Source organism: Puma concolor, chromosome B4 (assembly GCF_028749965.1).
Source record: "Puma concolor isolate L17-30 chromosome B4, mPumCon1.1.hap2, whole genome shotgun sequence".
Lineage (NCBI taxonomy): Eukaryota > Metazoa > Chordata > Mammalia > Carnivora > Felidae > Puma > Puma concolor.
Genome location: NC_141673.1, coordinates 117,334,127 through 117,351,207, shown reverse-complemented (window position 1 = coordinate 117,351,207; position 17,081 = coordinate 117,334,127). Strand labels below are relative to the sequence as shown.

General features: G+C 38.8%; 1 protein-coding gene across 6 annotated transcripts in view; it reads right to left on the bottom strand.

The window, feature by feature from the left end:
• MPP7 (MAGUK p55 scaffold protein 7) overlaps positions 1–17,081 on the bottom strand; it is a 293,878-nt gene that overhangs the window by 121,782 nt on the left and 155,015 nt on the right. The window lies entirely within an intron of this gene.

The window sequence follows — 17,081 nt, the reverse complement described above, 5'->3', positions numbered from 1 at the left end:
CAAAGAGAGTTCTCATAGCTAGAGAGACACGTCTCATAACTATTAAGCTTAAATAATTTTCTATACTGTAAAACCAGTAAAATTATATTGTTAAATAATAAATAATTTGGTCCTTCATTTCCCATCATTACCCAAGATACACAAAGCCCAGAAGACAGTTTAGTGCATTATAAGACAGCGTTCTGTAAAAAAAAAACCAAAAAACAAAAAACGAAAAAACCCGAGTATTATCAAGAGATGAAAGATGCTTTGACAAACGCAAAGCATTTGATTGATTTCAGTTTGATCGATTTCAGCTCATACAGAGGTGCCCTTAAAATGTTATACTTGAAAACTTACTTGAGCCTCTACTTATTCATTTACACTTGAAGAAATTGCCCCTCACTATATATAAAAAACAGTTGCACTTCAGAATTTCCCATTTTTAATAGGTATCAAGTAATACACTCTTAGGTATCCAGTAATATACTCTTTAATTATACTGAAAGCTAACCAAACTCTCTTGTAAAATGTCTGGAAGATAGATTTTATTTTGATTAGCCAGATGCTACTGCTAAGAGAGGATTCTATTACCTTTTTGGCAAGCTGGTCCACAATGCAAAGTATCAGGGAAAGAATTTCGACACTTATGATATTACCAGTGATCAGGACCACAGTTTTGCTTAAAATACTGGAACATTTAAATATTAATCACGGTAGGGTAATAAACAAGTTATTGTATTAAGACTACAAGCTATAGAAGGAGCAAGATTTGATGTGAGAAACTATTACAGTATGATCGAAAACAAAACCGTCCCACCTAAGAGCTAAATTAATTTTGCTTAAGTCAGTATCAAAAATTCAGTCACCTCAACAAATACTATCGTAGAATGCTGAACCTACCCTCCTCGGAAGACTCGCCTAGCTTTATTGCAACTACTTGTTTAAATGTCTGTTTCCCTGTAATAATAAATACAGAGGCTCATAGTTACTAGGGACTTACCGTGTGTCTGTATTCCCTATATAACAGTGATCAGTACTGTCAGTAATATAGTCTTCAGGGAGTTCAGTATTTTAATTCCTTAACCCTCACAAGAATAGTAAGAGGCAGAATGCAACAGCATCCCATTTTACAGATGAGCAGATACACAGGAGTTAAGCAATGTGCTGTGGTTCCACAGAGAAGCAGCTGAGCTGGGACTTAAAGGTCAGGCCACCTGGCTTAGTGTCCGAGCTCTTCACTGCTCCAGAAGCCTGCCTCTCAGACTAACATTCCTCTGCCTTCCTCACGGACCTCGTTCACTGCTGGCTGAACAGGACAGAGAGGAGGCTGGGCAGATACGTGACAAATAATAATGGCTGTTTCCAATGACCACAGGATGGTCCCTTGGCACCCCTCCCCTTATTTTTTCTTTCCAACATTTCTTCAGTTTTCCAGATTAATTTATATTGATACACTACTGTAATCACAGCCTGAAATTACATGCCCCAAATAAATGTATTGTTTCTCCACTTACTTTGCTGCTTCTGAGTGTCTTTTAAAACCTGTGAGCCCCTCTCTCCACATCACCTTCTGTAGATCTTCAGCCAAGTGATATGAAAACCTGCCCCCACCCTACGACTTTGTATTCTATCAAGAATTTTCAAATGTTCTCCTACAGTTTCTTTTTTGTGTTTTTTTCCTCCTAGAATTTCTAACTGCCGGTAACCCTATGTTGATACATGTTTCACTTCAGGACAGAATTTTAAAAATTAAGTTGGCAGGAAAGTAAAAATTATTCTAAGTAGTTCTAAGTTGTCCGTTGTTTCCCAAATAATTCACTTTTATTGGTATTTATAATATCCAGGAAGAAAATGAAAAACAAAAATGAGTTTTAAATACTAATATAATAAACAGGTAAGACGTATAAATTTCACCCCAAGGTTATTCAACAGAACTCTCTGTGATATTGAAAACATTCTGGGGGCGCCTAGATGGCTCAGTCAGTTAAGCATCCGATTCTTGATCTCAGCTCAAGGTTGTGAGTTCAAGTTCTGAGTTGGCCTCCACGATGGGCATGGGGCCTACTTAAAATTAAAAAAAAAAACGTTCTGTACCTGCTTGCCCAACATGGTTAGTCACTGGCCACATGTGGCTAGTGAGCACTTGTCCTGTGGCTAGTTTACTTAAGGAACTGAATTTTTTTATCTTATGTAATTTTTATTAATTTAAATTTAAATGCCCACATGAGGCTAGTGGCTTTCATACTGAATGATATGGCACAGCTTTATGTTAAATGCTCTGTAATTCACCTTTACACACCAGAAAAATTCACTCTGATATAGTTTAGTCAGTTTCCCTGAGTGCTAACATTCTGGAATCCAACAGACAAACAGAACCGCAGACACAGCATCTAATTACTAAATATCATGTATTGCCAAACCTACAAAATCTCATTTATTTTAACTTAAACACTTCCCTTTGCAGACTCAGCCATGCAATAAAAGCATACTTCGTTTTTGTCCTCTGAACAACAAGAAGAGAGCAAAAGTGGAAGGAGTTGCAGAAAGAAAAGAGTCAGGAGTGAAAACGACTGGCGAAAAGGGGAGACTGGTTAGTTTCATACAATAGCAAAACAGGCAATTATTCAAAAGTAAGGTCCTAAAAAATGGCATGCTAAAATATTTAAAATACACTATTAAGAAAAAGGACGTTTTAAAACGGAGACATTTATGCTCCACTAAATAGTGATTATGCACGTGGCCGAAAGGGTTCGTCTTCCGTAATTATACTTACATCAGAAAAAGTCAGTTAAAATAAAAACCATTTCTACATGTAACCAATTCTTATAGGAAAGCTGTAATTACCTTCATTTACACACATCTTGAAAATAAATGTTTAATTTTTGTAAGAGAATCTGGTGCCAATAATATAATTTTTGTACACAGAGATGGTTTTAAATGAAGCTTCAATAGCGAATGTATAAAATAAATCTTGACTAATCTCAACACAATTATTTGTTTGAAACGTCTCAGTGACGTGTAGAGGTAAACGGAAGAACCCAATCATGGTTACCCGAATGGTATTAAATAAACCAAAGCTGTAAAAATCCATTTCCTGCCTTCTATTATGAATATTAAAAAGCAGTGAAAACACCCGCTCAGTAGTTGGATTCTCTATGTTAACAGCAAGCAGCCAAACCAGAATTAGCACTGCACGCACCCCACCCCCCACCCAGCTACCTCATGTATTTAGAACACGGAGAAGAGAGAGTTCCGAGTATTAGAAGAGCCACGGGACACAATGCCAGCCAGGAGGAGCTGGGAATGACAGAACCATGTTGTGTAGGGTTTAAAATAAATAAATAAAAATATTCTACTAATGGCGAGGATCCTCTTTTAAAAAATAATAATCTTTCTCCAAAAAAAACCATTTTATCAGGAAAGAGGAAATTTAAAGCTGGAAAAACATCAACAGAACAGAGGCAACAGTGCTCAACTGTATGTCCTTCTTTCCAATTTTATAGCACTACTCTCTCTTTTGGCTAATTTTCTTGGCCAATAGCTCCAAGAAAATAAAATTATTAAAACTGATGAGAGGTAATGCTTTGTTCCCTGTCTTTAATATGCGATGAATTCTGGCTTTCCACTGCCATAGATCCATAGTATCATGTGAAATTAATACCCATGCAAGAGTTATATTATTATTATTATTATTTTAATGAATGTTCATGGCACATGGGTAGCTCAGTCAGTTAAGCATAGGATTGGGTCATGATCTCAGGGTCGTGAGATGGAGCCCCTCGTTGGGCTCGGTGCTGGGTGCAGAGCCTGCGTGGGATCCTCTCTCTTCCTTTCTCTCTGCAGCCCCGCCCATCCCCCCTCTGAAAATAAATAAACTTTAAGATATATATATATGAAAAAATTTAATGTTCAATCTCACAAAATGTTTTCCATTAGATACAACCATACTGTTTCTCCTGTTTGACAAGGTAATATGGGAATTCTATTCATAGATTTCAAACTACTACTCATCCTGGCATTCCCACGGTGAACCTTGCTCGATTAGGGTATATTGATCTTTTAATGTGCTGTGGAATCCACTGGCTAATATTTTATTTAGACTTTCTCCATCAATATTCTTGACTGAGGCTGTGTTATTTTTTTCCCCCATTGGTCCTGTCTTTCTTAGGTCTTGATAACAATATTCTACTAACTTCATTTTTTTTAAAACTATGGAAGCTTCTATCTTTTTATATGGGCTGAAAACATCTCAATACTACTGGAGTGATCTCTTCTTGAAATATTTTACTGCATTCCCCTGAGAAACTAGCTGGATCTGACATATTTTGGAGGGTAGCTTTATCCCTCAACTTTATTTCTTCTGGGTGGCTTCAGGCAATTTCTCCATGTAGGTTTTTCTATCTTTTCTATTGTCAGTTGTGGCAAATACTATCTCCTAGAAAAATTATTTGGTTTTTTTCCTGGTCTTAAAAAATACCATCTCCCAGAATATTATTCATTTTCTCTTTGAATCCATGGAAGCAAAATAGCCTCTTGCAAGTCTTTGAATTTCCTCTATTACACATTTTCTTTAGCACCATTTCTTAGTTTCTGTATCCATGCTTTCTCTATTTCTACCCTTTATCCCTCCGTTAGTTAACAAACATTGATTTCACTGTATTTTCAAAGAACTACCTTTTAGATTAGCTTTACTGTTTTTGTTTTCTAGTATTTTTCTGGTTTCATCTTAGTTCATTCCTTCTTTCTGTAATCCAGCCCTTCGTAACCCTTCAGTCATAACACTTCATCGCACAAATTATAAGAAAACGAAAGAAAAGGCAAACTACCCTAACTGGAGTTTCGTTCATTCACAAAACATTGACTAAGGCAGCACCCATTCTAGGAGAAAGATACTCAGTATGGGAAAAAAAATACATGGCAAGAGTGTACGTCACTTAAACTTGTCTATTTAGAAAGGTAATAGCCTGGGAAAGATGAGGACACAGACCACAGAAAGGGAAAACTTCAGTTGACCTATTCAAGCAAGTGAGAATAGTATTTGCCCCTGTTTCATTCACTGCCCATTAGCTGGGCAGCTGAGATCATTTGTTTTGTTTCTTAAATTCCACATATGAGTGAAATCATGGGGTTTTTGTCTTTCTCTGACTGACTTCTTTCACTTAGCCTAATAACTCTCTAGTTCCATCCAAGTCATTGCAAGTGGCAAGATTTCATTATTTTTAGGACTGGCTGATATGCCATTGTATATATACACCACACCTTCCCATTCTTTAACTTCTAAAATGTTTGAAATGTTTTAATTATTAATGTTCCATTTTAAACACGTTAAACGTTTTTTGAAAATAAAGCAAATATATTTCACTGCATACCCAGCATCAAAATTAAAGCGCTATTAGCCTGGCATATTTGCTTCAAATATCTCTTAAAGTAATTCATAAGAGATAAGGCTAGGGACCCGCCCTTCTGTCCCCTCCTCTTTCCTCTCTGCCAAGAAAACGAAACATTATGTTGACACTGACAGATATTTTCCCATATGCATTTTCATCTTTTTAAACATATATATATATTGATAAACATCATAAGCTTCTTTTTTTTTAATTTTTACTTAAGTTCTAGTTAACATATAGTGTAACACTGGTTTCAGGAGTAGAATTTAGCGATTCATCACTTCCATATACAGCCAGCGCTCATCAAAGCTATTTTTGTACATAAATGGCACTGTTTCCTCAACAACTGGATTTTTCATTCGATACGACATTGAGATATCTAGCTTGATATATGTAGATGTCGTTCATCCATTTTAACAGCTCGATGATATTCTGTCATACTAATTAACAGTAGTTTACATGGGACATCCGGGTGGCGTAGTTGGTTAAGCATCCAACTTCGGCTCAGGTCATGATCTCACAGTTCATGAGTTCGAGCCTCACAACGGGCTCTGTGCTGACAGCTCAGAGTCTGGAACCTGCTTTGTATTCTCTGTCTCCCTCTCTCTCTGCCCCTCCCCTGCTTGTGCTCTTTCTCTCTCTCAAAACTAAACATTAAAAACAAAAACAAAAAAACAGTAGTTTCCCTATCTTTTTTTTTTTTTTTAACTGAGAACACGGTGGTTGTTTCTGCTCTTTGTTATTGAATGCCTTTTCACACCACTCCTCCCTGCACTGTGGGAGATGCCTAACAGTCGTCATGTGTTTCCTGAGTGCCCAGACCCTTGCCAACACTTGGTGTTACCAGACATCTTGCTAATCAAATGGATAGGAAATGGAATCTCCCTATGGCTTTAATGTCTATCTTCTCCAATTTCCGAGTTCTGTTTTCACAGTAGTTTCAGAGGCAGAGACAGCTGCTCCCAACATAAACTGTCCTCTTCCACAGCCATTGAAGAACTGTAGCTAGACAGCCGCTGCCTAGTGAAGCCACATTTCCTGTCATGTCCACCCTCCACCCCTCCCCCTACAGCTCAGCTGTCAAGCACGACAGGGAAGTTCTAAGTGCCACTTCCAGGCTGAGGCTTTTAAGAAATTGGGATGCGGGGCGCCTGGGTGGCGCAGTCGGTTAAGCGTCCGACTTCAGCCAGGTCACGATCTTGCGGTCCGTGAGTTCGAGCCCCGCGTCAGGCTCTGGGCTGATGGCTCGGAGACTGGAGCCTGTTTCTGATTCTGTGTCTCCCTCTCTCTCTGCCCCTCCCCCGTTCATGCTCTGTCTCTCTCTGTTCCAAAAATAAATAAACGTTGAAAAAAAAATAAATAAAAAAAAATAAAAAAAAAAGAAATTGAGATGCTTCCTCCATACTCTCCCCCTCCCCCAGCTGCCTGCAGACTATGACAAGGCCTTAAATGACAGCAAAGCCACCAGATGGAAGCATCTGGGTCCCCAAAAGACCTTACAGAGGACAGCGACACCTCAATCTGACGTATCCCTCTAAATGATCGCTGAGCAGGAAATCAACTTCTGTTGTACCTAAACTATTACATTTTTTTCGACTACTTGTCAATTGTCCACCCTACCTTAAAAAATACAGCAGCCCTGGGCACATAGAAGTTACTTTAACATAGCCAAAGACATCCAGCTTTTTGTATATGGTTGCGCATTTTGTTTCTTAAAGAAAATATTCCGGGTCCTAATAAAGAGATTCTGCTGTGACTTCTTTAAAGTTTTACAGTTTGACTTCGTATAGTGAAAGAGCTCTAAGTTAATCTATGTCCAAAAGGATAGCACCATTTAATCTCTTCCCACTGATCTGTAATATTACTTATCAAACTCCCGTACACAAGTTATCTGTAGCTGGGCTCTCTATTCTGTATTCTTAATTTGTTTCTCTGAGCCAATATTGTTATTATACTTTTATCTACACTCTTGACATTTAGAGTAAGGAAAAACTTCTTAGCCCTTTATTCTGCCACAAGGCTTTTGGGTTAAGCTTGCCAGCTACACATATTCCGTGAAAAACGAAGTTGGGATATCTTAACCGTCTCCCAGCATTCTGGGAATTTTCTTGAAATCTATCTTCCAATCACTTTGCTCTCTTAAACTGTCTAATCTCTCAAGAACTTATTCACAGAGTGGTTTTTTTTAAGTATTTATTTTTGAGACAGAGAGAGGAGACACACAAGTGGGGGAAATGGCAGAGAAAGGGTGACGCAGCATCTGAAGCAGGCTCCAGGCTCTGAGCTGTTAGTGCAGAGTCCAACGCAGGGCTCGAACTCACAAACCGTGAGAACATGACCTGAACCGAAGTCAGATGCTTAACTGACAGCCACCCAGGTGCCCCTCACAGAGTGTTTTGAGTGTTTTTTTAAAATAACTCTGCATCTTATTTGTATAGTTCATATATGACTCTTTACAAATCTCTGTTCTTTTTTTTCCTAGCACCTCATGTTCTTCTTATGCTTAAAGCCTTCTTTATAGCTGATATCATTTAAGCATACTTATTTTATAAAATTGTTGTATCACAGAGTGCTTGACTTTTAATCTTGCTATTTGCGATGCCTGCAGACTGTAGCTGAGGGTAGACTGTATTCTCAAATGTTTTATAATCTGGGGTTGTTAGTAAATCTTCCAAGGGGTGTCATATTAAGTCCTAGGTTGATGGTATATCTTTTCAGAAAGCCTTTTTATTTGCTTCTGATGGGTGAGTTTGCCAAATCGCCAGCCGCTTCGCTACTTTCACAATTTGGGATTCCTGGGCTTTGTGGGCAAAAACTCCAACCACAGGAAAGATCTTGGGAAAATGGTGGAGGAAGAGATCCTGAGCTCACCTCTCACAGATCCATCAACACTAGAACTACAGAAGACGCAACTCACTGTGAACGTCATCTAAAGACTGGCAAAATACATCTTCCACAGACCAACAGTTAAAGGGGAAGCCACATGAAGAAGGATAGGGGAAAGAGATACAATTGGAAACGAAATCCCCAGACCCATGACCCACCAGGAGGGATATTACAAGCATGAAGACGCTCTCTCAGAAGAGAGGGAAATCAGCCCCATAAAGACAAGCCTCCATAAAGCCTGGTTTGAAAGTCAGCAGTGCTTAACTGTGGGAGCCAGAGGGCTACGGGAAACCAAGAGTGCGCTCTTTCAAGGGCCAATGCACCATATTGCTTAGTCTGAGACCCAGCCCAGAGGCAGCGGTTTGAAAGTCACCTGGGTTATACATGAAAGAAATTAATTGACTTATTTTATAGCATGTGCTGGAGAAGCAGGAATCTCTACGAACCTTCTGCAGAACAGCAGTGTTGGCGGGAGCCCTTTCTCTTGCCTTCCACCAGCCAGCTGGCCAGACATGGGAGTGAGTCAGTTCTGCCAGTCTCCATCTACCTTGCTCGCGCTGCTTGCCCTGCATTGGCGCTCCCTGTGAACCCAGCCCACCGGATCTGCCCACCCTAGCAGGTGCCCCTCCAAAGCAGCTCCTGCTCCGACAAACCAGGTGGGCAGTCTCAGTGGGAACAGTACCCTCCAAAACAATTCCTGTCCTGGAGAAAGGGGGGCCAGTCATGCGTACCAGCGTGCCCAAAGCAGTTGCAGCCAGGACTCTCAGCCAGCTGCGCTGGGAGCTAACCCTGCCCACCAGCGTGCCTACGGCAGCCACAGCCCAGTCACAAAGGGGGCACATGCTGCCCACACAGGGACATCCCAAAAGTGCCTGCTACTGGTGACCAAAGGGTATTGTGCTCCTGGACCCACAGGATGCCTTCTATATAAGGCCACTGCCTTCAACACCAGGAGACGTAGCTGACCTACCGAATACATAGAAACAAACAAGAGAGACAAAATAAGGAGACAAAGGAACATGCTCCAAACAAAGGAACAAGATAAAGCTTGAGGGAAAGAACTAAAAGAAACAGAGAAAAGGAATCTACCTAACGAACAGTTCAAAGTAATGGTCATTAAGGGGTCCCTGGGTGGCTCAGTTGGTTAAGAGCATGACTCTTAACCTCAACTCATGTATTGATCTCAGGGCGATGAGTTCAAGCCCTGCATCAAGCCCCACACTGTGTGTCAAGCCTCCTTTAAAAAAAAAAAAAAAAAAAAAGCTGGGGTAGCAATTCCCATATCAGACAGAACAGACTTTAAAACAAAGAGACTTTAAAACAATGAGACAGGGGCGCCTGGGTGGCTCAGTCAAGCACCCGACTTTGGCTCAGATCATGATTTCACAGTTTGTGGGTTTGAGCCCACATCGGGCTCTGTGCAGACAGCTCAGAGCCTGGAGCCTGCTTCAGATTCTGTGTCTCCCCCTCTCTCTGCCCCTCCCCCAGTCACAATCTGTCTCTCAAAAGTCAATAAATGTTAAAATAAATTTGTTTTTAAAGAGTGTAATGAGACAAAAACATCACATAACGATAAAGGGATCAATCCAACAAGAGGATATAACAACTGTAAATATCTATGTACCTAAGACAGGAGCACCTAAATTTATAAAGGAAACACTGAGATATAAAGGGAGAAACTGACAATAATAAAATACGGTGGGACTTCAATACCCCAATTATATCAATGGATAGATCTCTGAGACAGAAAATCCATAACGGCTCTGAATGATACATTCAACCACATGGACTTAACAGATATATACAGATATATATTTTTCAAGTGCATGTGAAAAATTCTCCAAAACATATCGCACGTTAAGCCACAAAACTAGTCTCAAGAAGTTCAAGGAGACTAAAATCATAACAAGCATCTTTTTTGACCATAATGCTATGAAATTAGAAATCCATTACAAGAAAACACTGAAAAAAAATACAAAGTGGAGGCTAAACAACCAGTCAACGGAGACGCCAAAGAGTAAAAAATAATGTGTGTATACACACACACACACACACACACACCTGGAAACAAATGAAAATGGAAATACAATCGTTCAAAACCTTTGCCACACAGCAAAAGCACTTCTAATAAGGATGTTTATAATGATCCAGAACTACCTTAAGAATCAAGAAAAAGTCCAAATGAACACTTTAACCTTATACTTAAAAGAACTAGGAAAAAAGAACAAAGCCCAAAGCCAGCAGAAAGAAGGAAATAATAAAAATCAGAGTGTAAAAAAATGAAATAGAAATTAAGAGAACATAGATAAGATTGATGAAGCTAAGCTGGTTCTTTGAAAAGATAAACAAAATTGACAAAACTTTAGTCAGACTCATCAAAAAAAAAAAAAAAAAAAAAAGAGAAAGAACTCAAAGTCAGAATGAAAGAAGTTACAACCAATATCACAGAAACACAAAATTATTTATTATTCAGAATATTAATTATATATAAATAATATAAACATAAGTAATATAATATTAAGAATTATAAGAGACTACTACAAAAAATTATGCACCAACAAATTGGACAACCTTGAAAAAATGGGTAAACCCCTAGAAACATACAATCTTCCAAGACTGAATTAGGAAGAAATAGAAAATCTGTAAAGATAAATTACTAGTAACAAAACTGAATCAGTAACAATAACAATAACAATGATAGCTTCATGGTGAATTCCAACAAACATTTAAACAAGAGTTAACGTAGTTAACTAGGCTAGTTAACCTAGCCTTCTCAAAACGTTCCACAAAATTGAAGACAGAGGAAAGCTTCCAAATTCATTCTACAAGGACATTATTCCGATACCAAAATAAAGACACTACAAAAAAAAAAAATTAAAGACCAATATTCTTGATGACTGTAGATGCAAAAATCTTCAAACAAAATATCAGCAAACCAAATGCAACAATATATTAATGAGATTATTCACCATAATCAAATGGACTTATTTTAGGGATCAAAGGGTGGTTCAACATCCTCAAATCAACATGATACACCACTTTAACAAAATGAAGGGTAAAAATCATATGATCATCTCAAAAGGACGCAGAAAAAGCATTTGACAAAATTCAACATGCATTCATCATAAAAACTCTCAATAAAGTGGATAGAGAGAGAACTTAACTAAAATAAAAAAGGCCATATACAACAAAACCCACAGCTAACATCATACTCAAGGGTAAAAGCTAAAAGCTTTCCCTCTAAGATCAAGAATAAGACAAGGATGCGCACGCTTGCCACGTTTATTCAACATAGTACTGGAGGTCCTAGCCACAGCAATCAGACAAAAGAAGGCGGGGGGTGGCACCTGGGTGGCTCAGTTGGTCAGGCATCCAATTTCAGCTCAGGTCATGATCTTGTGGTTTGGGAGTTTTAGCCCACATCGGGTTCTCTGCTGTCAGTGCAGAGCCCATGTGGGATCCTCTGTCTCCCTCTCTCTCTGCCCCAACCCTGCTTGTGCACTCTCTCCCTTAAAAATAAATAAACATTGAAAAAAAAAATTTAAGCCACCCAAGTTGGTAAGAAAGAGGTAAAACATGATACGATATATAGAAAATCTTAAAGGCTCCACCAAAAAAAACAAAAACAAAAACAAAAAACTATTAAATGAATTCAGTAAAGTTGCAAGGCACAAAATTATATACTCTGAAATCTGTTGTGTTTTTACACAGTAATAATAAACTGTCAGAAAAAAATGGAGAAAACAATCTCATTTACAATCACAACAAAAAGAGGAAAACACCTAGAAATAAATTAACCAAGGAGGTAAAAGACTTGTACTCTGAAAACTATAAGACACTGATGAAAGAAACTGAAGAAGATACAAATGAATGGAAAGATATCCCATGCTCATGGATTGGAAGAATTAATATTGTTAAAATATCCATATGACCCAAAGCAATCTACAGATTTAATGCAATCCCTATCAATTGAATGCAATAGTATTTTTCATAGAACTCGAACAAATAATCCTAAAGTTTGTATGGAATCACAGAAGATCCAGAATAGCCAAAGCAATCTTGCTTGGAAAAGAAGAACTAAGCTGGAGGTATCACAATCCCAGGTTTCAGACTATACTACAAAGCTATCGTCATCAAAACAGTATGATACTGGCACAAAAATGGACACAGAGATCAATGGAACAAAACAGGGAGCCCAGAAATAAACCTATGTGTACATGGTCAACTAATCTATGACAAAGGAGGCAAGAATATACTATCCTATGGGGAAAGGATAATAATTACTTTTTCAAATAAATAAAGTGTTGGGAAAACAAGACAGCCACATGGAAAAGAATGAAACTGGACCACTTTCTTACACCATACACAAAAATTAACTCAAAGTGGATTAAAGACCCAAGTGTAACAACTGAAACCATAAACTCATAAAAGAAAACACAGATCTTAGTACTATTTTTCTGGATGTATTTCCTTAAGCAAGGGAAACAAAAACAAAAATAAACAAGTAAAACTGTATCACACTAAAAACTTTCTGCACAGCAATGAACTAAATGAAAAGGGAACCTACTGAAGGGGAGAAAATGATACATCTGATAAGGGGTCAATATCCAAAATATTTAAAGAGCTCATACAAATTAATACCACCAAAAACAATCTAATTAAAAAATGGACAGATGACTTATGCAGGCATTTTATCCAAGAAGATATACAGATGGCCAATGGACACATGAAAAGATGCTCAACATGACTAATCATCAGGGGAATGAAAATCAAAACCACAATGAGATTTCATGTAATACCTGTCAGAATGACTATCATCAAAAAGACAAAAAACAAGTGTTGGCCAGGACGTGCAGAAAAGGGAACACTTGTGCACTGTTGATGGGAATGTAAATTGATGCAGCCACTTGGAAAAGTGTAGAAGTTTCTTAAAAATTTTTAAATGGAACTACCACATGATCCAGTAATTCTACTTCTGGGTATTTACCTGAAGAAAATAAAAACACTAATTTGAAAAGATATATACACCCCTTATTTTATGGCAGCATTATTTCTAATAGCCAAAATACAAAAGCAACCTAAGGGTCCATCGACTGATGCACAGATAAAGAAAATGTGATATGTATATATATGTGTGTGTGTGTGTGTGTGTGTGTATACACACACACACACACACACACACAACGTAATATTACTCAGCCATAAAGAGTGAAATCATGCCCTTCATGACAACATGGACGGACCTAGAGGGTATTATGCTAAGTGAAATAAGTTAGTCCGAGAAAGACAAACACTGTATGATTTCGCTTATATCTGGAATCTAAAAAACAAAACAGCCTCAAAAATACAAAGAAACTGGTGGTTGCCAGAGTCGAGGGAGTAGGGGGGTGGGCAAAATAGGTGAAGGGGATTGAGAGATCTGAACTTCCAGTTATGAAATAAATAAGTTCAGAGATGAAAAGTACAGTATAGGGAATATAGTCAATAATACTGTAGTAACATTGTATGAAACAGATGGTAACTACACCTATTGTGGTGAGCATTTCATAATGTATGTAATAGTTGAATCACTGTTGTATGCCTGAAGCTAATATAATATTGTAGGTCAACCACATTTCAACTAAAAATTAAAAATGGCTTTAAAACTCCACACCATGGACCAACCAGTTCATGGTTACAAAGGCTGAAACTAGACTTTTTTTAGTTTATACCTAATCCCAAAACAAGACAGCCCAAATTCTTGGCCTTCTCTCTAGAAAGGCAGTTGGAATTTTTCTCATTTTCCCATTCACTAACAGAGTAACCCTAGAAAAGGAACCATTTTACATGTGTGACTCAGTAGCAATGCCCCGCCTATATTGAGCCTAATGTCAGGAGAGTGCCCCCCACCCCTCCCCCATCCCCAGTCTCTGGACAACCTCTCCAACATAGCTGTATCATGAGCTTAAACAGTTCCCAGTATTTACTTTCCTCTTCATTTCTTAAGTGGATTTCCCTTACTCTCTTAACAAGCTTAGTTATGCATTTAAAAGAATGTTTGCAATTATGTACCTAGAATGTCTAGGTACTTACCGTAGGAAGTAGAAGGCTGGGTTGATTATTTAATGTAAATTAATTCTGGCTTCTAAAAAGGCAGCATCCAGTTTCCTTGCACAGTATTATTATAAAAGGGGGGGGGGTGTCACTTCTTACTAGCAGGAGGAGATTCTAGGTACTTTTATACTTGAGCTTTCATGACTTATATTCATTTGGCTTGTGAGATACATTTTGGTCTGTGTTTCTACCTGATCTCAATGTATCTTTATAAAGTTGAAAATAATAGTTCTTCTAGCTTTGAATAACTTTTTCAGGGTTAAAGCAGAGATCCTTAGAATGCTTTGGTCTTCAGACTTGCTTCCGTAGGATGTAGAATTTATGAGCATACCTGTACTCACAAGCACAGTTAATAAACAAAACTTTGAGGCTGCAACTTTGCCTCAAGTGATACAGCCAAAAGGGTGGGGGCTGGGGCTGGGGGAGCCTTCAAATAGGAAACTGGTACTGTGCCTGGATTTCAGGCCAGGGTGTTCGCAACATCTCTATAGAGATGAATTCTTACAAGGGGTATATATGGCTATGAAGTGGTTATAAGCACCAGTAACACTTTTTAGGCTTAGGTTAAATTATCAAAATGAACGAAGCATCAAACTTTTGATTCTGATTGAATGTGCAGTGATTGTATTTGAAATCAAGTCCCCGAACCTTTTCTGCAGATCACATTACTTCAGTTCCTCGAACAAGATTCTGAAAGTAGCCGGGGCATTAAACATTTCTTTGTAAACATTCTGTAAGTCAACAAAAACTAAACTTGAGTTATCCAATCCAGAAGTCCCTAAACTGCCCCACTTTGAAATAACCCAGCATCTGTACATACATCTTTCACATCCCTCATTGTATAATGATCAGATTCTCCTTGAAAGAAACCTATATTCAATAATCACTGAAGAACCAGGAACTGCTAATGTTTTTTCAGGATGATGGTGGGTGTTACCACAAATGGCAAATACGTTGCTTTGATATCATGTAACTTGGACAGGTTTCAATATACAAGTAGCAGTCAATCATTTGTAGTTTACATTTTAAGAAACAAGCACTGTAATTAAGAGCTGTAAAAGCAAGGGTTTTTTTTTGTTTTTGTTTTTGTTTTTGTTTTTGGTAACAAAAGATGGAATGACATTGGTCTTAAATAGTGACAAGTTGCATATCTTGGGGTCTATGCCTAAGAGTCATGGATGGTTCTCAGCAGATCACGGCCTCCTGGAAAACTGTGTATAAACTGCTGGCATGTATTTTTCTAGGAAAATAATCCAAAACTTTCACCAACAAACTCAAATGGGTCTATGATCCAAAGAAAGATTAAAACTATTGTTTTAGGTTTCCAAATACAGAGGGATGATTCGTGCCAAGAAGCTTAGACTTTCCCCCTCCCTCCTCCTCCCCTCTAAAGAAAAGTCTGACGATGAAACACAAGGCTGAACTTGTGCTTCAGTCCATTTTCCTTGCAGAGATTGGGGGAGGGGTGTGGGGTGGGAGCCAAGAAAGAGGAAACCAGTGAAGAGGATACTGCTCGAGTGGTAAGAAATTCCAAAGGACTTTTCATTGCTCAGTGCAAGTTACTTGCCACATTCCTCAGGCTTTCCCTTCACTTTTGTAGCAGAGTCCAATGGACTCCACCTCTCAGTAGCTGCCACTACGGCCTCCATCCCCAAGCTACTGTGAAATCGGATACACTCTGCCCAACTGTTGTTTTCCTTGCGGTCCCCAAAGAAAAGCATATGGGCCCATTACGTTTTAGGGATTTTACTGCTACCCACATGGGGACAAGGACAAGGGCAAAGAAAAATAAACATGAGGAATTTATAACATTCTCACAGTTTTCGAAACTGAAGCATCAATGTAATTGATTAAGAGCCTTTAACTTAAACATGTCTGAGTTTTTTTTTTTTTTTTAATTTTTTTTTTCAACGTTTATTTATTTATTTTTGGGACAGAGAGAGACAGAGCATGAACAGGGGAGGGGCAGCGAGAGAGGGAGACACAGAATCGGAAACAGGCTCCAGGCTCCGAGCCATCAGCCCAGAGCCTGACGCGGGGCTCGAACTCACGGACCGCGAGATCGTGACCTGGCTGAAGTCGGCCGCTTAACCGACTGCGCCACCCAGGCGCCCCAAACATGTCTGAGTTTAAATCCCGGTTCTGCCACTAGACAACTTACCTAACGTTTGAAATGGACTAAGTGTTCATATCCCTCCCCCGCCCCCCCCTCAAAATTCATATGTTGCAACCTATTACCCCAAGGTGATGGGTTTAGGAGGTTGGTCCTCTGGGAGGTGATTAGGTCATGAGAACAGAACACTCATGAATGAGATTAGTACCCTTATAAAAGAGACCCCAAGGGGGCTCCTTCCTCCCCTCCACCGTGTAAAGACATAAAGGTACAGCAAAAAGACGGCCATCTATGAACAAGGAGGCAGGCTGTCACTAACACTAAATCTGCGGGCACCCTGATCTTGGACCTCCCAGCCTGCAGAACTGTAAGAAACACATTTTTATGGTTTATAAGCTACCCAGTCGATAGGGTTTTGTTATAGCAACCCAAAAGGATTAAGTTAATTTTGAAAACTTTAGTTTCCTCCTATTTAGAATAGGATAATAATAGTACCTACTACATAGCATTATTGTGAGAATAAGATCACATTAAAAAGAGTTTCACGCTATCTCTAGAAAATAGAAAATACCCACTGAACGGTAGTGTAGGTCTTGACTCTCTTTAAGGCCTTCCACTGA